This window comes from Protopterus annectens, chromosome 9.part0, assembly GCF_019279795.1.
Source record: "Protopterus annectens isolate FY-2018-M chromosome 9.part0, PAN1.0, whole genome shotgun sequence".
Taxonomy (NCBI): domain Eukaryota; kingdom Metazoa; phylum Chordata; order Ceratodontiformes; family Protopteridae; genus Protopterus; species Protopterus annectens.
This window is the reverse complement of record NC_056743.1, coordinates 1,617,048,324-1,617,074,421: the sequence shown is the minus strand read 5'-3', so window position 1 is coordinate 1,617,074,421 and position 26,098 is coordinate 1,617,048,324.

Genomic DNA, 26,098 nt, shown 5'->3' with positions numbered 1-26,098 from the left:
CCTAGACACTTCCAGTGTAGGTATCACTCTGTCGCTGACAGCCCTCCTAAGCAACCTTTTAGTTCATGCTGCAAGCTTTTAGCAGTAGTACACACAGATAGACCTGTAGCTGAAATACTCTTACATTACAACAGGTCTATGTACCACACTATGTTGGCCTATCTCACAAAGGGACATTTACAGTTACTGGCATTTAGTTGCAACAATGATACATTACAGCAACTCTATGTACAGGTCTGGAATTAAATGAAATGATGCCCTAGGCCTACTGTTTCAACACCTCCACAGACACACACACACACACACACACACACACACACACACACACACACACACACACACACACACACACAAACACACACGCACACACACGCACACACTCACATGCACACACACACGCACACATGCACAGGGGTGTAGCCAGGATTTTCAGATTTGTACTCACAGCTCCTAGACTGCTGCCCCCACCAAGCCACACCCACACGCCACACCCACATCTACACATTGCTGTCCGTACACTTCCTTAAACTGCTGACCAGGCCACGCCCCTTTCACGATGCTGCTCCCTGAATGATCATTTGTGAGCCATATGCCAGGATGGTAATTACTTGCATGATGAAGCAGCTTGAGCATTTCATATCTTCATGGGTCAAAAAACAAAATACCTTCTCATTTAAAATTTTGCTGACTTCCTTCCAATGAAGTTGCACCCCACACACACCCAAACACCCACGTATACCAGTTAAATAGAAATATGAAGGCACATGCATGTATACCAGTTAAATATAAATACCAAGGCATTATCAAATAGTTCAAACTAAGACAAGTTGCCAGTAAGTACCACATGGCAGCATTGAAATAAGAAAAAAAATGCATAATCATATTAATCTTTTTTTAATGGTTTTATAACTAGGAATTCAAACAGTAGTTTAGTCTGTGATGCTCTGCTTATTAACATAAAAAACTACAAAAAACAGCTACTTTGACATACAGTAGTCAGGCATGTTTCTGTATAGCGGAACAGAAAATTGTAAAGCTTTTTAGTAATATATGGAGTGCTGTACAGGTTTAAAAGAAATAGTAGTTAGAAAATAATTAGTGAAGAAAGTATGTAAATCTAGTTGAAAATCAGTCTGGGGGGGGGGGGTTCATAAACCTGGGATGCAACAAGTACTGCTTTAAGCCACTTGATTAATTCTCTGCTCTTGGTTAACTAACATGGTGAAAAACCTAAAACATTTGCAAGCAGCAGGGAAACACAAGAGTCAGAAAATCTCTCAGCTACACACACACAAGCAAAAAACACTTTTGTGCATCTCAATGTCATGCACTATTATGCTGGAAATAAGTTTATGCGCCGATCATTGCACGGATTGAAATCTCTTAGGACTTGCTCAATGTCAATGTCTATGTCGTCATGTATATGCATGAGTGCCAATCCTGTTAAACGGTGTTCGCTCATGCAGTTTCGGAGCCAGGTCTTTATCCTCCTCAAGGCACTAAATGTCCTTTCTGCAGATGCAACACTGACTGGCATTGTTGCCAGAATACTTAATGCAGTGTTGATATCTGGATAGAACTCAGGTTTTAAGTGCTGCAGTGTATCAATAATTGTGGTAGGGAGTTGGTTCTCTGGTACCATGTTCCACTTTGTGGACCATCTTACCAGTTCCTCTCGTAGGTTATGTAGAGAGGACAAGTCAGTCTTGTAAGCCTCATACAGTTCAATAACTTTGGCATCATCCTGAAGCATGTACAATGACTTGGGTGCCAAATATTGTGCCAGGAAACGTGGGCGGCATTCAATAAGTTGTTCAGTCAGTTCAGCAATCACATGGTCCAAGAATGGTATGAATGTGTTTCGTCTGTAGTATTCTTCTGGATTAGAAGCAGTGATGTTGCTCCTTTTTGTTTGTCTGCCACATATTCTAGGTACACTTTCTTCGATAAAGACTTGACTTGCAAGTTCCTGTACCTCTTCATAGAGCACTTTGAATTTCCTGTCAGCATCGCTTCTAATATTTTTAAGAGTTTCTACGATAACTGAAGTTTCTTCTGATGCCTGTATCAGATCAATTTGTTCACGTTGAAAATAAATATGAAGAGGCTTAACAATGCCCAGTATAGATTCCATTATTATCAACTCAACAATGAAATCAAATTTGGAAATAGAATATAGGTATCTTTCTGCCTCTTTGTCAAATTCTGCCATATTTTCCAAACAGCTGGCAATAACAGCATACTTCATCTTAAAGGCATGTAGGCAATCAGCTTGATTCATCCACCTTGTTGCCACTGGTGCACGTAGAGACGTACTTCTGTCTGCAGACACATCATCGTACTCTGATGGCAAACTTGCAAATTCCTTCAGCTGACACAAATATACATTATGACGTTTTGCAGAGGAATTTATAGTGGCAATTAAACTTCGACATGTGTCAAGTGCATTTGCCATTTCACGCATTGCACAGGAATGTACAATAGCAGTGTTTAGGTTGTGTGCTTTGCATGCTGAGTGTAGTGCTTCTGGAAATAATGCCCGAATTCTTGCCTGAACTCCACTGAAGTGGCCACTCATGTTACTACCTCGGTCATAACCCTGTCCATGCATACATCCTTTATCCAGACCCCATGCTGTCATTCGCTGCAAGAAAAGATCTGCCAATGCTTTTCCAGTGGTGTCCATAGCCTCTACAAACTCAATGAAGTCTTCTCGAATTTCTACCTTCTTGTGAGTGCGGTGAACATATCTTAGAGTTAGCGTAATCTGCTCCTTCCGGGAAATGTCTGTAGTGCCATCTGCAATTAAACTAAAGTAACGTGCGTCCTTCACACGGTTAAGAATATTTCGTTGAATCTGCAAAGAAATGAGCTGAATCAATTCATTTTGAATCTGTGCTGAAATATATTGAGCATTTCTAGGTGCCTTTTGCAAATGTTCTGCAAACAAAGGGTCCAGTTCAGCAGTATATTGCAGCAGAGATTTGAAGGTCCCACTGTCGGACAGTCGTCCTCGTAATGGCAAATTTTCTCTTCCACACAAGATGATTATTCTCACTATACGTTTTAAGGCATGTAATGTGCGTTCTTGCAGTCTTTTATCCATCTGTGAAATGGAGTGCAGTGCTGTTTTCATCTTACCACAACACACTTCTAAAATGCCTCTGACCTTGCAACTGCATTGCCATGTTCTTTAGAGTTACTGTGCCGCTCCAAGATCTTTTTTGCATTCGACCAGTCGGTCATTTGTGTGGAGACCAACACAGTGTCCTTTGAACTATTAAAGACAAAGCAGGGGCCACAGAAAACTCCATCTAATTTCTTTGAGTACCGTGTAAATTTAAAGTCATGAAGCAGCTGTGGATTACACCTGCAAAAATGCCTCCTTCCAGCATAATCCACAAGTCATTTAGGGAATGTAAAATCTTTAGGAGGCAGCCACTGTACCGTTAGGATAGTCTTCTTATCCATGTCACTGAGGATTGTGCGTATATAGCCCTATATCTCCATCATCCTTCTGCAGAACATCACTCATGCAGTGATAAAGCCTTTTATCTGTGTCACTTTCATCATTCTTCCTCAGATTCACAGCGTCCAATGGGTGAGCATCCAAACTGCTGGAAGATAAACTAATTGGACCTTCACTGGTAATTGCTCCTTCACTGGTATTTGCTTCTTGTATGCCTCTTTCCACAGAAGGGAAACTTGCTGCAGCTGGTTCAGTAGGTACATCAGCTTGAGGAACCACAGTGATCTGTTCACCTTTGCTATCCGTGTGCCTACAGCAAAAAAAAAGAAATGCACACATGAAACACAACTATCAAATGTGTTCACAGAGTACTGCTTTGTGTAGTGTATCACCAGCAATTAATGATAAAAAAAATTGAGTGTAAAAGACTTACCAAACTGTCACTGGTCTTTCTGAAAATTTTTCTGCTTCCACAGAAGTAGATCCATCGTTGGAACTGCAAAAATAAATAAGGTTATTATGCAATTAAGCATGACTGAGTTATAATGTAGTCTGATGCATTGTATCATAATCAGTACAAGAAAAAGTACCTGTTTATGGATGGCTGCTTTTTGCGTTAAATGGCTCAACAGAAGTAGGCAGCAATAGTAAGTCTGTCACTGATGCACAACTTGAAGATGTGCCTTTTCTAAAAAGCAAAGCAAAAGCAAGAAGCAAGACTACACGTTGTACATGTTTGCAGGCATATACTCTTAATGTCCTACAATACACAAAAAAAGTTAATTTCTGAAAAGTACTCTTTGCTCAACACCATTTCCAAGGCTAACATGTACAATTAGATTCTAAAGCAATTTTTGGGCACAGCATAGCTACAGTCTTTATACCAGCACATAATCACTGCAAGGCAGATAAAGTACACCTAGATTAGCTTATTAATGCATATTAGGGTGCATAGATATACAGACCCTCAAAAGATGCACACCTAAAAATCCATCACACATTATAAGTGCCACCTGGCAATAGTGAACACAATGAATACATCAACATATGTTAATTCTTCATTGGTCAAAGCTTTGACCTCGACGTCTACAACACCAGAATTCAACAAATAGTACTAAGTAAATACAAGGTACCCCACAACAGTACACTGGACAGTTTTACATTTGCAGGTTTTTCTGTAATAAAGCCCTAGTATGTGTAAATAAATGTGCTTACCGAGTAGTCAGGAAGGAGGCCAAACTTGCTGAAAGCTGAGCAATCTCCTCTTTTCGTGTACGCTTCACTTTCCTCTGCTGGGCACCAGATGGTTTTCTCTTCACTACAGCTTCCATCCTATCAGAAATACAAGCTGTTTCAGCACTTTAGGATTACCAGGGAGATTGAGTCTACCCTTGCACCATCATTGGCATAAGACTCAAGAACATTTAGCAACATGTCACAGAATTTTCAAAGATGCCCAGAAAATGTATACAGTTGAATGCACATAGTATTTGCTGCCCTCTTGTTTAAAGATATGTGTCTCAAACAAGTGAAAATAAGTCTGAAAGTCCAAGGTAGAACAAACTAAGGGTAATGCTGCTAAACGCCAGAAGTCTGAACCTCAAGATGCACGCACTCGAAGCTCTCCCTCAGTATGGAGAACATTGATATCTGTGCAGTGACAGAAACCTGGTTCAAGGCTCCAGAGAGCACCCCAGCACTACCAGGTTATACCTCATATCATGCTAAGTACATGATAAGTACAGCGAATGTAATTAGGGATCTGGGGACCCAAGTTGATATCAATCTCTCCTTTGACAACCACATTGCCAAAGTGGTTAGAAAGACCTTCTACATGGCCCACCTCATCATGAACGGATTCACATCTAGATCAAGAGAGGTAATTGTGCCCCTTTATTCATCCCTCATCAGGCGCATCATAGAATACAATGCCCCTTTTGGGATGTACCTTACCTGACACCTGCAGCAATTAGAAAGACCCAAAAAGTACCTCACCAAGATGATCAAGGGACTCAAACAGATGCCATATGCTGCACTGTTAAAAAAACTCCAGCTCCTCTCAGTTGCATACCGCCTACTTCGAGGCGATCTATGCCTGACATATAAAGCTATGTCCAATCCAGAATTAATGGACATGCTCCACCTCAGTAAATCTAAATCCCTTAGAGCCACACACTTGAGGGACTTGAACCTCAGCACAGAAATAAATAGGACTTGCTGGAGGGGCAGATTCATAACCCAGAGGCTCCCTTCGCTCTGGAATAGAATCCCAATTCATGTTAGGCAGAGCACCTCACTGAATCTCTTCAAGAAGAATCTTGATGAGTGGATGGGGGATCGTAGGTTTGTTCCGGGGATTACTTCCGTGTCACTATTAGACAGAGGCACAGTAAACTAAACCGTAAAAAGGGCACAGTATACTCAAATCAAGGGGTGGCATAAGCCAAACAAAATCGGGCTAGGCTTATAATTGCCCCAGGGCAGATAGCCTAGTATGAACCTATGAACCAAGAGACTGTCGTACAAATGTACTGCGTTACAGTATTAATAGAAAAAACAAGTACAATCAATTTGTGTGATACATAATATTTAGGGCCCTGGCAAGTGCTGTGATTTGAAACTGTTGAATCTTTGGAAAAATTTGCAATATGCAGTGAATAACTTAAATGAACAGACCTTTTTTTTTACTTTAGTTTTTAAATAAATTTACTTTCTTATTACATTTCATTGCTATCATCTATTTGACTGCCATGTAGTTAAAGCTGTTGGCTGCAGCAGAAGACATTGTTTCTCTCTCAGAAACTAAGGAACTGTGTCACAGACTTCAGCATTGCTAACTGTGAAGGCTAGGGTCCTTGACACAGAAATAAGGGAATAAACAATTCACCATGCTGTAAGTGTGCATGGTATTGGTAATATATATTATTATTTTGCACATGTGTGTTTCCCATTTTCCCAGTAACTGTAATGTGACTGTTCTGATGAAAATATATATATATATATTTTTATGTGTGTGTGTCTATATTATATATATATATATATATATATATATATATATATATATATTATACATATATATATATATATATATATGTATATATATATATATATATATATAGATAGGTGGTACATGCATACATACATATATATGTTGTATATGTAATTTTTCATGGGGCAGACATTCTGGCATGATGTTGTTTTCTTGGAGATACTTTTTGATAATAACACATTGGGAGAAAACAGCTGATGAAATTAATTCACCTAACCTCTCCAGTCAGATTACTATTGCATTCACTTAGTGAATAATGCTATTAAGTCTGAGAATCTTTAATAGATGTGTCAGTTCTTGGTTGGCAGTGACTCAGATTTGTTTCCTACATATATGTTACACACAATCTATAATCTATAATAATAGAAATGTAAAATGATACTTGAGATAACAGCTTTTTAAGTGGAATATTGTGAGTTTCAGGTTCTTCCTTCCTCCCACATTCCTTCCCTTGATCAGGAAAAATGTCATATTTCTTAGTTTGTAAAGGTCACCTAATTAGTGAAGTTACTGTCAGTGGGTTTTTCATCTTCAGACTCTAAAGGGGCTGAATAGATTTATGGCCCCAATGTAGAGAAATTCTATAGCTGTAAATAACAGTCCACAGTAAAAAAGCTGGGAATTTTGTAGCATGAATAGTTTTATGAACTCAGTAGGTAAGAAATAAAACAGAGCTACAGCTACTTTACTATGCATCTTCCAACAAACATTAAAATGTGATAGGCAAAATGGCTGTAAGTGCAAGAAAGAGATATTCGAGAATAAAGTATCATAAGACTTATTTTAGGTCTAACATAGTGCACACTGAGGAATCTGACTAGGCTAAAAATGACACAGTGTGGAAGAAAGTGCTCACAATTTTTTTTTAGTATATTAAAGTATGGGGATTATCCTGTTGAGAGGAAAATATACCCTGGGTCTGGGAAAAAGAACTATTGCATTTTACAGTGTAGCTGTCCTTTAATTATCATCCTACTGATAAATATATTTTTTGCTCTATTGCCATGTTTTAAGTGAAACTATTGCAACCACTTGTATTTATTCAGCCTGCTTTACTAGGAAACTATCCATAGCCATTATAGTGATACAAAAAAATTCTTGCCACTTTTGTTTCTCTGCTATATATTGAAGCAGAGATCTAGTAATGTAGATAGGCCCGCAGGAGAAACTGGTTTGGTTCCCTGAATGCCTATCAGTGAAAGCATACAGTACATTACAGGATCCATGCTAACACACATTTTTATTTAACAATTTAAAACATGAAATGGGTAGAAAATTGATGAATGATTATATACTTTAAATGACATATCTATAACATATTTATTAGATTGTATATTGTTGGTACCATATGTTCTTTGTTTAGTGGAATGTATAAATAAATTGTCATATTATGTGCTCTTCAGAGTAATATTGACTTCTTTCTAATGAGGAGTTTGGAACTGGAACTTCCAGTTCCAAACTCCTCATTTTTAAACATCAGAAAACAATTATTTTCAAACGAAAAGCCTTGGTTAAGTTATTTAGCTCAAGCCCTGACAACAGCCATCTCCTTCCCTGTGGAAGTAACTCACGAGATATTCGTGGCCGTGGAAAGAAAGAAAAGACCAATTAAACAGACATTTTTTTTAACAGAGCCCTTAGGACTTGAGCTGACCAGTTAAAATTTTGAATGGGCATACAGGGGTACTAGGACTGCGGGCACTCACTCATCAGTGACAGAAATCACAGAAAACGGAGAAAATATGCCTACTTCAAACTTCAGCAAGTTCACACTTTTGAACAGCTAAAAAAGCGTACTGGAATGCATTACGCAAATGCAATGGAGCAGACTTATACAATATACAGTATTTATAAAGTACCAAATAGAAGTTAGCGCTTTCGGTTAAACTAATGTATTTAAACCAAAGAACAGCATAGGTACAGAATTCTAAAGGATATGAACCCCGAAACCAAAAATATGATATTTAGTGAATTAGTGTCATTGATCCTCAGTGATTTTGCAGAAAGCCACAGACTTTATGAGACACAGACCAAAAATATACGGCAAAATGTTATACATTCTGCAAAGCTCTTGACAGTTGAGGTAGGTTGCTATGGTGAAAAGCATCTTTTATGGCCAGTATACAAGCGAGACTAGAAGAATGCCCAGGACAGGAGCTATATAGCCAACAGTAAAAATAAAGCAGCAAGCCAGCCAGTTTATCGAGATTCCAACAACAAGGGCTACACGTGGGTGGGGTGGGAAGCAATCAGAATATAAAATGCGCAAACAAATCAAAGGAAGACTGTATCTTTGGGTCAGAGTGTAATGCAGTTAAGCGAGAACATCTTCAGCCGTGCATCCTGCTTGGAAGAGGAATCTTTGCTTTCTTTCAGATTCAGAAGTGTCCTTTCCCATGGACTCGAGTCTCTTATTGCTTTGCAATGACAGTGACAGTGGCAAAAGGGCACAGGCAGGCAGTGGATGGATTTTCAGTACAATCATGATGAGCTTGGAAAAATTGGAAATAATGTGTAGGATAATAACGTTCATGATGCACGGACCCGGTTTTATCAGCACACATGGTCCAGACTGAGACTCATACACACAGCACAGAAACATTGGCTAACTGTTGTCACAGACAGTCAGTGTGAGTCTCTATTTGCGGGTGGTAGTCTAGGCCTTTCACCCTTCCCGCCCTCCTGATGCCTTGCGCACCATTATCTAAAGTTGGTGGTAGTATGGTGGTATTGGTACTCGTGGCAGTAGCGGGCCAGGGCCAGGGCAGGCAACTTACTAATCAAAAAAAAAAAAAAAACAAATGCTCTTTTTCATGAAAAAAGTAAGTGACAGCAAGTTTTTTTTTTAAATAATAATAATAATCTAATAATAATCATCTAAATGGATTACTAGCTAGCAGCTACTAGCTAAATGTAGCATCATCTACCGTACTTACTCTAGCTAGCCTACTAGGTAATTATTTTCATGATGATGAATCTGATCATTCATCGGAAGTTGGAACAAAACAACTACTCTGCTGCTCGCCACCTCACATTAATTTATCACATACTTTAATAGTCTACTCTGTTATGTACACTTACTGAACTTCAAGATTAACTAACTTACTATGAATACAAATACAATACAAGCTGACAGTTACACAGTGCAGTCAATGGCATCATACATTGCCATGTGGCTTTTTCACTTTGGCGACTAAAAAAAAAAAAGAAAATGCTCTGTTGGGACTTGGGAGGAAAGTGAGTTAAAGAAGTGACAGCAAGTTTTTTATATATATAAAAAAAAATCTGTGGAAATGGACTAGCTAGCTAGCTATTAGGCTCAGGCAGGCTGTAGCATGAATGATTATGACATCGACAACTACTACTACACCACGCACGCAAGACAAGTTCATTCATTTCAAAAATTCAAATCAAATTGTTTAGATTTAGAAAATTAGATATCATACGCTAGAGTAGACTAGAGAGACAGTACTAGCAATTTTTTGCGATGCGATTATGCGAATGTATCTTCATTTTCCCTCTCATATTTTATAAAAAGATAAACTTGTCTTACATAATTTATCAGCCAGGCCACAAAATAAATGAACAGCAGCAAATAAGCTATTGCACACTTACATAAGCCAACGATTGCAGCCAGGTCAAGCGGTGGAAATGGGTTTGAATTTGTACTTGTACTCGTCTTATATTAATTGCTGTCTCTCTCTCTCTCACAAGTTCAAGTAAAGCGGGAGTCTCTGGACCAATCAGCACAGACATTGGCTTGTAGCAAACAGGCTGCTGGGTCCTACAGCCTGCCAGATTCTACCCCCCACTCCAGATAAACTGTACTGAAATGCGTACAGTCAATATGCCTCCCGACGTCCCTGCACATGCACACACACGTGCACACACACACACAGACGCACATACGCGCACACACACACGTGCACACACGCATGCGCGCGCACACACACGTGCACACACACATGCGTGCGCACACGCACACATGCACACAGGCATGCGCACACACACACAGACGCACACACGCACACACGCACACACACACACGTGCACACACACGCACACACACACACACACACACACACACACACACACACACACACACACACACACAAACACACATACACTATATTCCTCCCCTAAGATGGTTCCCCATACCGTGCATATTACTGTTTTCTTCCTTTTTTCACATTTTCCCTTACTCGTCAGCTTTCTCACGAAGTCATAACTTTGTATGTGCTCTGAAATACATTTTAAAGGTTTTTTTTTTTTACACAACCTTGTCATCCAGTGTTGGCTTGGACACAAATTATGATTAAGGAACAAAATTCAGTGTTGCTGTTCAGCTTTAGTTTTCCTCGCATCCTTTCAATACACCTTTCCTGACCAAGACAGCACAGTAATCATCATTTAGGAAATAACGCAAATAAACCAGGGCCCAAGAAGTCATGGGTTTACAGAGGATCCAGGATGCATTTTAGAGCAGTTTCTCAGCTTTTTAATCTAATGTTGGTCTAAATAAAAATCATGAGAAGAAGGTCTTATTTTTTTACTTTGAAGGAAGTCATAAGTTGTGCCCAAGGCTAAAGTTTAAAGCCGACAAAATAGTAGCTCACAATAAACTAACAAGCCAGTTGTTGTAGGGATGCAAAGGTCCTATCTGGGAATACTTCCTGCCTCCCCAACCCTCTACAAAAGGCAGTCACGGCCTTTGCATCCCTCTAGTATTAGACTGGGATGAAAGCAAAGGTTCAAATTGCCTTAGTCATATGTTTCAAGTGACTGCTGGTATACACATACAGAGCATGACTCCTCACTCCTCACCCCTAGTGCTCAAAGACAGACACCTGTATATGTGCCTGATGTGTGACTGTGAGGAAAAAAAATACTTACAGTAATACATTCTAATTTGTTGCTCATAGTACACTGCTCCTTCACAAGTTATAGTAACCTTTGTATACCTCTGATGTCTGCCAGAAAAGTAAAAGAAACAATGACCACACTGTCCTTAGGTCAAACACAAGCTATAATGACCTCATGTGTCCACCTCTAAGGTTTTACTGTGATGCAGGTTAAAGAAGTAATAAGCACACGATCCCTAGCCCCCATAACCTACAACCGTTTTCTGTACACACACACATCTGAGCAGGGCTGGTTTTAAAATGGATTGAAAACAAAGGCTATTATCAGCTTTACCCTAAAGGTGTCATACCACAACACTGTTCTGGTTAGAGTGCAACCAGAAAGCTGAGACATTTCTTTTCTCCTTATTATTCCCAGCCACGAATGGACTGGGAAGTGAGGGCCACCAGACTCTGAGAAGATCTAAGTGTTGGATTGTTCTGTCATATATTTCATGCCTTACTTTTGAAATATAATTACTTGTTAGGTACATTTTTTACTGATATCCCAAAGAATAATGTACGTGCCCTGGCATTGTTGGTTTTGTGCACAGATAAAAATCAGTGATAGTTTACACACACACACACACACACACACACACACACACACACACACACACACACACACACACACACACACACACACACACACACACGCACACACGCGCGCTTGCATGCGCTCACAGAGACATAAGTCATAGCAGTACTAGTTTTGTACTTATTTCAGCAAACAGTAATACATTGTGCAACTCTTGTACTGCCAAAGCAGATCAGTGAATGCTGTTTAGCAGTGTCAGACAGCAGCATGGGTAAGTCACTTTTATTTACCTCATTGAGGAGTAATGCATACCTGTCATTGTCTCTGATTTTGATCAGACTTTTGCTTTGTCCTTCATAAAAAGTTTGATTTGCTAGTAAATCATTTACGATTACAGTCAATAAATCCAGACGTAATTGTTCAAAAATACATGTTGATGTAAAATTCTATTACCTTTTTATGTGAATTAGAGCAATATTTAAAATGTGTTCCTGATTCTAAGCCTTTATTCTGCTATTCCTTTTAGCACTGCAATGAATTCATAAGCAAAGAATGTGAGAGTTATAATATCTGGTGTTCTACCAGTATTTGTAAAACTCTCTGAAAGAGAAGACCATCCTTGATGATCAGAAGCATCAGCTCTTCTTAAAATCCAGATGTTGCAATGAGATCAGTCACTCTGGGCTGCTGATTTCTCTAGTGCTTACCTTCCTCATGGTTGTTTTCATCTTTATCCTAACAGGGTTGTATCATAGCCCTGTTCAGGTTAAAGAGCATAATCAGGAAATTACTACATTTTTTATTCCTTATTTTTCTATAACCACCAACAGCTTTTGAGGGGCTCCCATACTGTCAAGGATGATTAAGGGGGACCACCTGTACCCACAAGTATTGCAGAGTATTAGTTTAAGTGGAGAAAATTTCAACAGCAGGGTTTAACTAAGTTAGGAGCACTACGTCAGTTTTAAAATATTTAGTAATAATCGTGATGCCTGTTACTTGATAAAACACTGTTACTGTAACCAACAATATCTTTGAATTTTAAGGGAGATATAAATGAAGGTTGGGTGCCAGGCTGGCAACTCGATACTGTAAAAACACCACTGCCAATCAATCTGCAGACTGGAGAGCCACTGTGGCGACCCCTAACTGGGAAAAGATGAAAGAAGACCCACCTGGTTTATGAAGTATACAAGATTGTTGTACTAGCTTTTGTAGGTTTGACCGACATGCTACAAAATATCAAGATAAGGTAACTTGCTGTGGTTGGGGCCCCTATAGAACAGAGAGGCCCAGTGACCACAGGGTTTGCTGGTGCCTAAAGCCGGCTATGCTACAATGGAGTCTAAGAAAATTCTGGGAGAAATAAGCTTTCAGCAGGGAATATTACTTATAGGCACATACTAAGATCTGATTTGCAACAGTGAGGATGTATCTGGGGGGCCTAGAAGGGAAAATGTAACAAAAGAGGGTAGAATTTTGAAGAAATGTATGAAAATATTTGGTATGGAAGATGTGAATTCAGTAGTAAGAGTACAGATAGAATTTACATATTATTCCCTAAGGTACAAGAACTGGGCAAGGCTAGATAGAAACTATATTTCACAGGAACATGTTCATTTAATTGAAGTTTTTGATATCTCTACAATAACTTTTTTGAATCATACACCAGTACTAACTAAAATAAAAATGCAGGGTAATGTAATAAAAATGAGACACTGACACTTCTCCAACTATGTGTTAAACAGGGAGGGATTTAAAAAGTGAGTAGTGGAAATTATTAGGGAGTTATTAGGGACAATAGAAATTTCTTCAGAAAATATAGCTTGAGAGTAGAATAAAATTAAAGTGGAGTTTAAACATAGGGTAGAAATAAAAGAAACAAAGAAATGGCTATGTAGTAACAAAAATTATTTACAGGGACTTATAAAGGTTAAAGGTGTTGTAGAACAGGAAGAATCTCAAAGAACAAGAGGGGGCAATCGCAGTACTAAAGGGGAAATAAGGGACTACCTGTAATATGTATCAGTTTAGAAAGATCGCTGTTAAGCAACTGTTTTTGATAATAACTCTAGAACCAGAGCACAAAAGGCTTTAGCAAAATGGCTCAGGCAATAGAAAGTAGAAATGGTTAATGCCAAGCTTAGGGAGCCTTTAACAAGGAAAATAACCTGAGATCCTGTAGTGGCATTAGAAATATTTTGGAAATTTTATGAAAATCTGTATAAATCAAAGAAACATGCAAATCAAGAAAAAATACGAATGGAAATATTTATGGAAGAATTAAAAATACCAAAGTTAGAACTAGACAACTCAATTATTAACTGTTAGGATAGGAGGAGAATAGATAAAATGGTGCTGCGCAAACAAACGAAAGGAAAGTCTCTAGGAATAGATAGTAATCCTGTGAAGTTTGGAAGCTAGGAGGGAAGAAAGCAGCAAATATCCAGAAGGTTTTGTTTGACAGTGTTTTAAGAGGAGGAGAAGCACCAACATTCTGGAAGAAAGCTGTGGGAGCTGTAATACATAGAGATGGTAACAACACATCAGATCCAGCTTCATATAAACTCATTTTTTTTATTCTAAGTCATATTTATAAAGTGCACATGTCTATACTGGCTAAAAGAATGGCACAGCTGATGCCAAACTGGATAGATATGGATCAATGTGGTTTTGTGGAGGGGAGGCAAATATTTGACAACATTAACAGAACTACGATGATCCAGAGGGAAGCAGAATGTAAAAAAATCCCACTCTTGTTGGAGAAAAATCATTCAACAGAGTAAGCTAGGACTTTATGTGTAGGGCAAAGGAAGCATTTGCATTCCTTGAAACAATAATAAGGTTGATTATGAGGATAAATGAGGGATCAGAAAAAATTCCCTGCAGGCTACTCCATCAGAAATACCAGGTAAGCAAACTGGTATATCTACTGAAATTTTATTTTGAGCTGTGATACTATGTCTGGGCAATTCAAATTTTGCAAGGCCTTTCCTGAGCTTAATTCAAACAGCTGCCAAAAATGCAATTACTAGAAAATGGAAATCAAAGTCTAAACCAACTGTAATAGAAATAGTGAATACAGTAACAGAGATAAAAGAGCTGGAAGTTAGATCTTTAAAAAAGGGTAGAAGCAAATTTCATAGAAACAAATGGGGACTGTGGGAACAATACATGCAGAATAATGTTTTGGAGGAGGAATGATGTTTAAGGGATGCATGAATTGAATGACCTATGCAATATTCGATTGACACTGACTGTATATAAGATTATATGTGCTGCATAATGTTTGCAAGTAAAATATGTCAATACAGCTTGTTTTAATTTATATAAATGTATGACTGCCTGTGTAATATGTGATAATTCAATAAAGATTTTTTTGTTAAATAAAAGGCATCTAACCCCAATCTGATAAGCCTACTGGATATCCACAAAACAAACAGCACCAGAATTATCCATTGTAAAGACTTAAACCTTGCCTGTGATATAGATGGGACCTGCTGGAGAGACAGGTATGTATCTAGGAGACTACCCCTTCTCTATAACAGGCCCTCCATCCATCTCCATCCATGTGACGCAGAGTTCCTCCCTAATGCAATTGTAACTTGGACAATTGGTTGTGAAATAGAATTTATCCCTGGTTTGGAACCTATTTTGGGATGCATGGCTAGGCTTAAAAAGGCCCAATGGTTGTTAGCTTAGCATACACATCTGCAACCCTATGAGAACCCACTGGCAAAAGTTATGACTACATTTTTTCAGGTTACCTCCATAACAAATCACACTTGTACTAGCCCTACAGTTAGGCTATGTCTCTACACTCATAGCAAAATAATTATATGATCTCACATATTAGGGAACTCACCATAATTGAAATGGTCTATTCAATATCTTGATTGGGTCAAAGGTGCCAAAAAACATTTTAAAGTTGTTAAGATTTTGACACAACAAAAAATCCCCAATGTTACGCTGTTTGTACCATAGTGCAGCAATGATTAGCCTATATAGTAAAACAAATGGACAAAAAGAAAGGCCTTGAGTAAGGCCTGAACCTACAACTGTCAGCATTTAAAGTAACATTTTATCCACTTAGCCAACAAAATCTCACTGATGACAGGGAATTCATATAAAAGCATAACAGCTTATCAAAGTCTATCTTCAATGTGCTTGACTCATAGGCTTATCCAGTATACCTTTTACAGTTCCATAATGTCAGCCAGTTTGCAAAAAAAATATATATGCACATTCAGGGGAATTTGCAAAGTGTAATGTAAGGCTTTTATCAAAATCTAATTCAATCACATTACTCAGCATAGTTATATCTGTTTTTACTTTATTTGTTCTAGCCACAATGCTTTCACATTTTAATGAAGCTGGTATAGAAGAGTTATTGCCAGTCTTGCAAAAAAAAAAAAAAAAAAAGGGCACATATGATTGGCAAAATCCTCAAACAGTGAAAAAGTCAGTGTCTTAACTGATGGAGAGTGCAGAAATCCAAAAGTTCAATCAATTACTGGTAGAAGTCCGGAGTCCATGAGAACCATATTGCTGTGCTCCAATGACAATGATATGCTATGTGTGTGCTTCATAGGCATTGCAGAGGGCTGTCAGGAAAAAAGAAAGCGGAATGCCTCCATGTGATTCACAGGTATAGTGCCAGCTGACTCACATGATGTATATGAGGAGTTAAAGTAATTCTTAGATGGCTATACTGCAAATACAGTAGCTATCATCAGTGCATTGTAATGTAGTTACACAGGTCTACTAAGTGGGATGAATTCACTGAGGAGTTGGACAGAGATCTGGAAGACCAATTGTACAAAAAACACATGATGCAAGTTGCTCTGCATAGGAATATTGTTTATTTTCCATGATGAAGCAATTTCTGATTTGGCTATAAGCAATGGGTGCAAGGTGTAAAGTCACATGTCCTGCATGGAGGATAGATTTTTTTCTCTTGTTTGCCCATTAATGAACAACCACATAGCTTTTTTTTTTCTTTGTCTGTTAATGAGCAAGCCCATGACCTTTTTCCTATTTGCCTTTTAATGAACAATCCCATGTTTTTTTTCTGTGCCCATTAATAAACTATCCCATGGATTTAAGCAAACACTGCTCCATACTTTCTTCTTCATAGTAATGGCCTTTGCAGACCTGTCATCAGCTCTCATGCCTTTGACCAGACCACTTCATTGCCAGTAAGAATTTTTTTATTTATTTGACATTTGTTTACCAAGAAAGTCAATCTTGACAAGTAGTCCATTCTCAGTGGAAGCCTGGGGAGATAAGCTCCACATGACATGACAGGAAGAAAGTTATAATCAACAGTGCTGCACTGTTATCATACCATGTGCAGGTCACATTCATCCCTTCCTCCAAATGTACACAAGTTCACCAAGACATACCTCAGGTCCTTGCAAAGCACTTAAGGCAACTTAATTCACTGGCTGCTGCAGCCAATCAGGTCTCTTGCTTCACTGAAGTGGAACTGATTGAGTGCAGCTTACAGGCATGTTAACAAAAAAAAGGAAAAATATTTGCATTCGCACTGAGCGGTGACATCACATCACACAGCTGTGCAGACATCCACGAGGTGCTACAATGAACGGAGGAGCTGGAGAAACCCAAGGGTGCTGCATGGGGGCCCTTGTTCGTGGGGAGATAATTGGGGGTTCCCCATGGCTGCAGGTTCTGTGGGTGACTAATGCCAGTTATGCATATTAGTAGACCATCTCACAGCCAGATGATGTCATAGAAACAAGTCTTTTCACTGCAATAAAACATGCATTTTAAGTCAAGATGGATTAACTAGGCAACTAGCTTTTAAGGCTGTTGTTTTGATGTACATTATAGCTGCAGGTTTGAATCACATGTTCTCCACTCTGTGTTAAAAGATGTTTAAATCTGCATGTAACACTGAAAATTGTGTATGCTGATTATGTAATATGTTCATGAATAAATTGTCTGGAAAATGTTCTGAGCAATGTTTATCACTATTATCTGAGGAATATATCATTCATACTTTCTTTTTTATGTTTTCAGGCGATGAATATTCGATAAGGAGCCAAGCTCTGTGCATCAAGCAAATGCACAGGCTGGAGAAGCAGTGGAGAGAGAGAGAGGTATGTTGTTGTTAGGTATATCTGTTTCATGAAAAGAAATGCATCTGACCTTGTTTACAGGCCTGTATTTTTCACAGTAACATGTATATTGATTAGAATAGTCCATCTGTAAATTTTCATCATTTTCATAATAAGTTATGCTCTGATCTTCATACTTGTTTATTTTTTCTGTAACATTACATGATCTTTTCTATAATTTGTTTTCATCAGAGCAATGTTTTATTCATAGGTATGTTTGTTTATTGTATTTTTATTTTTTCATATGTCATTATTATAATTTTTTCAGAAAATCTGATGCATTACAATTTTTTTGGAATAAATATTGAATAACAACACCATCATTAACATCATTTGACACATAAATTATCATCTGATTCAACATGTGGACATGTTGCATATCATTACATGAAAGACACATGATATAATTAATATTTGTTGACAGCAGCATTCTGCATATGACACATGGTGTACTGGACTCACAAGACAAACGACATTGACATATGAGAAGACACATGCAACACTGTGTACATTGACATTGACACACATGTCACATGACAATGACACACACACATTGAGCACAATATAACATGTGAACATACAAGTTAATGACATGAGTACATCAGTGCTTGACAAAACAAGGCAACACATGTACAGCACACTATACACAAATACACTATACACAGGCAGGACACCACAGGCAGTACACAACAAATTCAATCACACACAGCATAGACAGCAGTGCAGTGAGCAGCCAGTGTAACACCAGACTGAAATGTGTCATGACAGTAAATAATCTCACAGTGATCAGATCTCATAATGTCCAGTCCATCCTATGTCCCATCCAAAATTGATCAACTCATCTGTCATCTCATCTGTAAGGTGACCTCACTGTGCAGTGTCTGTGGGCTAGGGTCACATAGACTCTACTCCATCTGACCCCTCTTCATTATCATGGCTTCCATCAATCCCTGCATCATCTGTACATGTCATCATCTCATCATTGGCTAGCTCCATCTTTGTGCTCTCAGCTCATTGCATGTCCATCTCAATGATTTGTGATGTTTGTATCATCATTGTCTTGACACATGTTTATCATAAGATTTTAAAACTGTACCATGCAATCACTGACAACTCTCACACAAATCACAGAACACAAAACAAAAGAGATGAAAACCATAATTACCTGATGACAGATTGAAAAACATTATTACATGTATATCATCATGCGTACACAAATGTACTTAAGTATATCATACTCCTAAAAAATACACACAAACATAATGTGATATAAATAAACTGCTTAAAAACACACACAAATGTGTACAGCAATATATAAATGTATAAAAACACAACAAATGTATTTTCCTGTGTATGATGAGGTCTATACATGACTTTAACATGCAGCCACCTGTATACAAATGTAGAACATGATGAGAAAACAACATTCAGGATATGTCAACAAACACAACTCAATATGACACAACACACACATATTTCAATGTGAAAAAACACAAACAAACATATCAAACATTAAAACAAACAATATAACAATGTAATAACAAAAAACAATGTGATATTGCTGTGATAACATTGTATACAATATCATGCACAAAATACAATTGTATAATACTTTCAAAACATGCTGAAAATTACAACACAATATTAACACAATTCAAAATCAAAAAAATTACATCAACAACAACTGTACACAGCTGCTTACAAATAAAATTACTAATCAAATGGGCACAACAAATTTTGTTGTTGATAAACAACTATAGACATGGGGAACAAAAATAAATAAAAAGACCTGCTAGCTGTGCTCATTATGAACAGCTGCTGTCAAATGGGTACCTGCTCAAGTGTCAGTCAACATAGGCTATAACAGTATTCTTAAAAACACACCACATCAATGGGGTGTGAGGCAGGTACAATACCCATATTGAACAGAAGGCCATTCCACACAGTCTGCTAACAGCAGTACAAACAGAAGTGGAAGCACCATCACCACAGACTCCCATTCACTCTGTGAAGAGGCAGGCTATACACAACAGATTAAATTTCAGAAAACAGCCAAACAAGTGTACCAAACCATACATCATAAATAAAAATAACAACACTTACATTTGTATGTAAACCATTCACCTTATAACCTGTGTGTGAGATGCATACAACAAATTGTTATTTAGGTTGTGGATGTATTGTTAAAAATGTGTGCTGACAAAATGGATCAAAATATAAAATACATTAACACTAAGTTTTATACACAGTTGTAATAACAGGTACAGTTTGCTGATTTCATTTACCTTAGTGAAGCATGATGAAAACTCTTGCATTCTAATCAATAAACCTGTAAATTTGTGAAATACAGACCTGAGAACAGTGGAATGGGCATATCAGTTCATAATATATGTGAAATAAAAAAAATTCTCTCCCTCTGCTGCTCTTCAAGCCTGTGTATCGGCTCAGTGCACATCACTCTGTTCCAAGTATGGTCCTCAGCATCTGAAATTAAGAAAACAATCATTTAAAAATTATTCCTCAAATAACAACAGACTTATTAAACTGTTATTCTGAAAAATATCAGTTTAGTACAATACTCAGTTGACTTTGCAACATTCAACTGTTAACATCACTGAACACAGATGGGAATACATGACACAATGGCGGATTTAGGCTTTGGTGCAGGGGTGCGCGCCTTCCCCTTTTGTTGCCTTGACTTATGGGCAATAAAAGCATGGCACAAAATGAAAAAAAGAAGAAAACAAAACTTAGCAAATTTTGAAACTAGAAAAATGTACCATGGCTACCAAGGTGATACACTGGCAGTACATTTTTAGACTTGCTGATGAGAGAAAAGCTAATAGGAGTTTATCGAGAGAGAGAAAGAAAAAATAGCCCAGATTTTTCTGGAAGTTCCACTGACTAATCATGTGAGCGCAGTGCAGCCACTACTAGCCATTGTAAAATAATGTTCAGTTTGCAAAACAAGGTAAACTAAAGTGACAGAGTTACAAACTTCTAAAGTTTGGAGACACTGATGGAGAAGGTAATTCTCACTCAAGGATGCTGGAACCAAGTCATGAAATGTGTCCGAGCTCCTGGCTCAGATTTTTTTGTTAATTAAACAAAAACATGCAAGACAAAAGGGACATCAAAAAAGAGAAAGTATGTCCTTTTGCGTATGTGTTTGTGTGTGTGTGTGTGTGTGTGTGTGTGTGTGTGTGTGTGTGTGTGTGTGTGTGTGTGTGTGTGTGTGTGTGTGTGTGTGTGTGTGTGTGTGTGTGTGTGTGTGTGTGTGTGTGTGTCTCCAGTTGTTTGTGAGTGTCCGTGAGTGCATTTATGCTACTGTTTGGAAGTGCGTGTATGTGACTATACACAAATGCATGCATATATGTGTGGATGCATGAGTCCATGCTTATATGTGGCTGTGCATGAATGTATGTGTGTATATCCGAGTGTGTGTGTATGTGAGTGTATGAGTGCGTGTATATGACTGTATGCGAGTATATTTGTATATACGAGAATGCGTGAGTGCTAGTATGCGAGTGTGTGATTGCATGTATATGACTGAGTGCAGGTGTATATGTGAGTGTGAGTGAGTGCCTGTATGTGAGTATGAGTGAGTATGTGTGGGCATGAATGAGAGTGTAGAGGGCTCAGAATCAGACTCCTACATAAGGAGGTTGCTTCAAAGAACATTTTTTTTTTAATTTTAAAGCATGCATATCTCTTAACTTACAGATTTTTGTAGAATCTCCAGATTTTTCCCCTCATATTTTTTGGTGTGTTCTCCTGATAAAATGTGTGGTTTTCTGGCAAATAATTGAGGATTGAAATCCCTAAATGATGCCATGCATTTAAGTTTCAAACTTCAGACTTCATTTCCTTCCGAAAATGCATGCTAACACAGATCCTGTTATTCTATGAACTTTTTAAGTTTAGAACAGCAATATTTAAAATCTGCCCCTACTTCTGGCCCTTTGTCCCACAATTATTTTAGACTTTAGATTTCTTGCACTAAGAGGTTGAGGGCATAATCACAGCTATTCAGGGAAGATAATTATTCATTTTATTGTAATATCCCTTTTTTCATTTAATAGAAAAGCTGGCAATGTAGAATACAGCAAGTATAATTGAACAGATGAAGTTATTTATTTTATTTTGTCTTTGTTTACTGGGAATGTCAGACTGGGTAATAACTATTTTCAGCAAAGGCCCAGGGAGAAAAGCTCTATCTGCTTGCATTGCATTACACTAAGTTCCAGTTAAACACAGAGTAGTTACATTTCTATTTACATTTATATACAAACAGTAGTTATATTTATGCAGTCTAAGATTTTACAGCCATAGAAATTACTAAAGAGAAAGTCCACATACAACTTCGTGGATTGTACAGGCAGCAGTTATGTATAAAAATTGTTTTGTCATTTCAGTGAGAGGTTGAGAGTATGGTAACACAAAGTCTTAACCTTGTGATGAGCATATGCAGGACCAGGACTGGTTAATATATTGTTTAAGCAATGGTTTAAAACTACTGAGTTTTGTCAGAGAGTTTTAGTTGTATAAGGATACTATTCCAGAATTTAGCAATGTATTAGAAGTAGAGTGAGTTTCCTGCAACATTATTTAACTTATCTGTAAGTAATAAGAATTTTTTACTGGAAGAGACGTCCCTTGGTGGACAGTAGGGCAGTAATAAGTTTTGTAGTGCAGGGCATTTTTCTGGATGATGAATGAGTTTGTGTGCTGTAGTTAATTGTGAATATGTTAGGTAGTTGTGCAGTTCAAAACAGTTTACTTGCTTTAAGCAAAGACAATGGTGCATCCTATGGCAGAGATTAGTGGCAAATTTAGAAATTTCATTGGAGCAGGAGGCATTTATGTGCAAATTCATCCTATCAGGAAACCACCTATTTTTTTATTATGAAGCAGCAACTTCAAATGATAATAATTTACCAGCACAAAGGATGTGTGGTGGTTTTGACCATAAAGAAATAGCATGTTGGAGTGTTTAGTGCTGCTCAGGTAGCACACTTTTATTTGAATAATTGTCAATAAATATTTTGTTATAGCTCGAAGGTCATTACCCATAATTCTTAACTAGTAGAAGCTACTCACATGGTTTGTTTTCTTTTATATAAATGTCTCTTTGCCTATGTCTTAAGTGATAATTCAATAAAAGTTTTGCCACCACAGCAGGCTGGTAATTTGCCTCAGATACATGCGAGGGAGACTGTTGTGGCCAAGCTGGTTCTGCAGACCACTATCCTTTTCCCCTAGATCTCTCTGTGTGGCAAATACAGCCACTATGCACTGTGGGTTAGTGATTTCCTCTGCAGCTACTGGGCTTTCCTTAGTGGGCAAGGGAGTACCACTTTTGTTGGTGTTGCAAGAAGGGACAGGGAAAGTGCCCCTTCTTAACCAGAATGTTGTGCCCAGCCATGAGGAAACTATTGCTGCCATCAAAAAAATGTGTTAGCCTTAATTTTCCTTACAAAAAGAAAAGAAAACTAAACTTATAGCTTCTCCTGCTTCATTTTTACTGAACAGAAGTAGTTTATTAAGTCCAGCTCAAGGTCTTGTACAAGCTATTGACCTTTCTTATCAGGTGGTTTTTGGTAAACAAAAAAAAGTGATTCCTCTTTTCCTGATGAGATTCAAGAAATTAAATAGAGAGAGGAATGTGATGGAACAGATACATTTTCCTCAGAATTCTGATTCAGACTGTCTGGAGAGCGTGTTACCTGAATCTCCTTATCAATGATTTTCTTTCTCAAAGACAATTTCCAGAATGTGCAGGTGTATTCAGAGGGAGAACACTGAGGTTTCTCAGTCCCTCAGAAAATGCTATCAGCTGTTACAGAAGGAATTTCTAGAACCTTTACCTATTTCCCCAGTTCTATCAGCTCTGGAGGAAGTCTGTGTCACTGCTTGCAGTTTTCCTGACACTCAGCCTATTCACACTAAAAAGGTAAATAGAATGTATAAAGTTCCTCAGTCTTTTAAGTTTTTATACAGTCTTCCCAAACATGACCCAGCAGCTATAGTTTTAGTTAATCCAGCTGCTGCCAAACATTTTAACTCTAATCCTTCCCCTTTTGACAAGGAGGGTAAAACAGATTTTTAAGTTTGGGGAAATCTGTTTCTTCTGCAACTTTAATTTTTATAATTTTGAGTTGTCATATGTTAAAGTTTATTATGACTAATAGTGAAAATATAAAGAATGTTTTATCTGCATTTCCTCCCTGTGAGGAAAAATCTGCTTTGGTTGTTTTTTTTTTTTTTTTTTCAGGTCACTAATCATTTAAAGGGTGTTTATGATTATAGATACTACATTCAATGAGGCTGGGTTGCCACCGGTACTGTGCTGAGAAGGTTTGCCTGGCTTTATTCTCAGAATCTTCTAGAGGATGTAAAAATGAGTTTTTAAATTCACCTTTGGATAGAGATTTTGGTCCCACTGCTGCAAATGTTTTTAAAAATGTGATGAGAGGGATAAGCTGATATACAGGAAATGTCTCAGATTTTTTTATCCCTCCCCCTCTAAATTTTCCAAAGGTTATTTTGCTGCCTTGTCCAACTTTATCAAGATACAAAACAAAACAGGCAGTGTCAGCAATATGCTAGTAAGCAGACATTACAAAAACAATGGTGGGGGTTTCCCTAAAAGAAAACAGGAACCCCTAGAACATAATATTATACTAATTGCTGTTGATTGTGACAATACTTATGCATAACCTGGCTTCTCTTCATCTCTGTTAACAAGCACTCATTCTACTCTTAAGTGCTGACATTCCCAAAAATTTTCTGCTCTTCCCTCACATTGGTGAATACTGTGAATACTGCGTACCCCAAGCTGAACCTGTTCCTGAGACCATAGCCTTTAGTTGAAGATTGGACCCTGTGCCTGCAGCCTGTCCTCTAACAGTGAATGTATGTGCACTAGTTTTAACTTAGCTTAATACCTGTCTCTCAGTCTCTCAATCTGGTCTTCCCATCGTACATCACCCATCCTCTCTCCTAATCAACCCAGTCTATATTGCTCTACTCCCCCTGAATCTCATTCTAAGACTTCCCACTCCCTCTAACTGACTGCCTCAGGCCACAAACTCTAATACCATCCCTTACAATACTACAATCCATTACTAGCTGTTCTATCCATCCACTCCCCTACTCAAAGCTGCTATATGCTACATACAGGACATCCCTGCCTTTAATTAGCCTTTCTCCCTGCATCTAAAGCTAATCATTCAGCCCCCTGCCTCCTTCCTGTTAACATCCGTAAAATAAGTGTCTCATACCCACTTACACCTGTATCACTAAGTAATATTACCACCCCTTTCTCTCTCTTCTGCCACTCCGAGCTATTATCCCAACTCCAACCTACCTTACTGATTGTTTTTCTTGTTCCTAACCTTGCAAGTCGATCGGGCCATCCTGCTCTGTTCCCTCTCACTTTGCTTGGACTCACTATACTGTCCTACTCTACCCCCATTCCCACTCACCTTCATATTAATTACATTTATAATTAAGCATACCCCACCCATATTCAAGTAACCAATCAGCACAAGCCCCACTCTAAACCCATCCCATACTCAAGGAGCCAATCAACACATGCCTCACTCTGTAAACCCATCCCACCTACCTCACACTACAAACATCTCTATCAGCTGTAGCGCAATCAGCCTTTACTAATCATTCCCACTTTCTACAAGTGGAAACTCTTTCCTCTCTCCACAGCTTATTCTGGTACCTCTGTACTTATCAGACATTCACTAATGTTGCTAATAAACTCCACTGTACTACTTCTTCTTCTTTCACTATCTCTCATACTACTTCTACACCTTACACCATTCCATCCCACTCACACACAACCAAAAACTACCTCTTGTACATCTTTCCAACTTCCCAAACATAAATCTTATGCCACAATATATCCTAGTATTTACTCCACTAACATATTATTATTCTTCAAACATATAATTCTAGCACATGCACAGCAACGTCTACAAACTACAC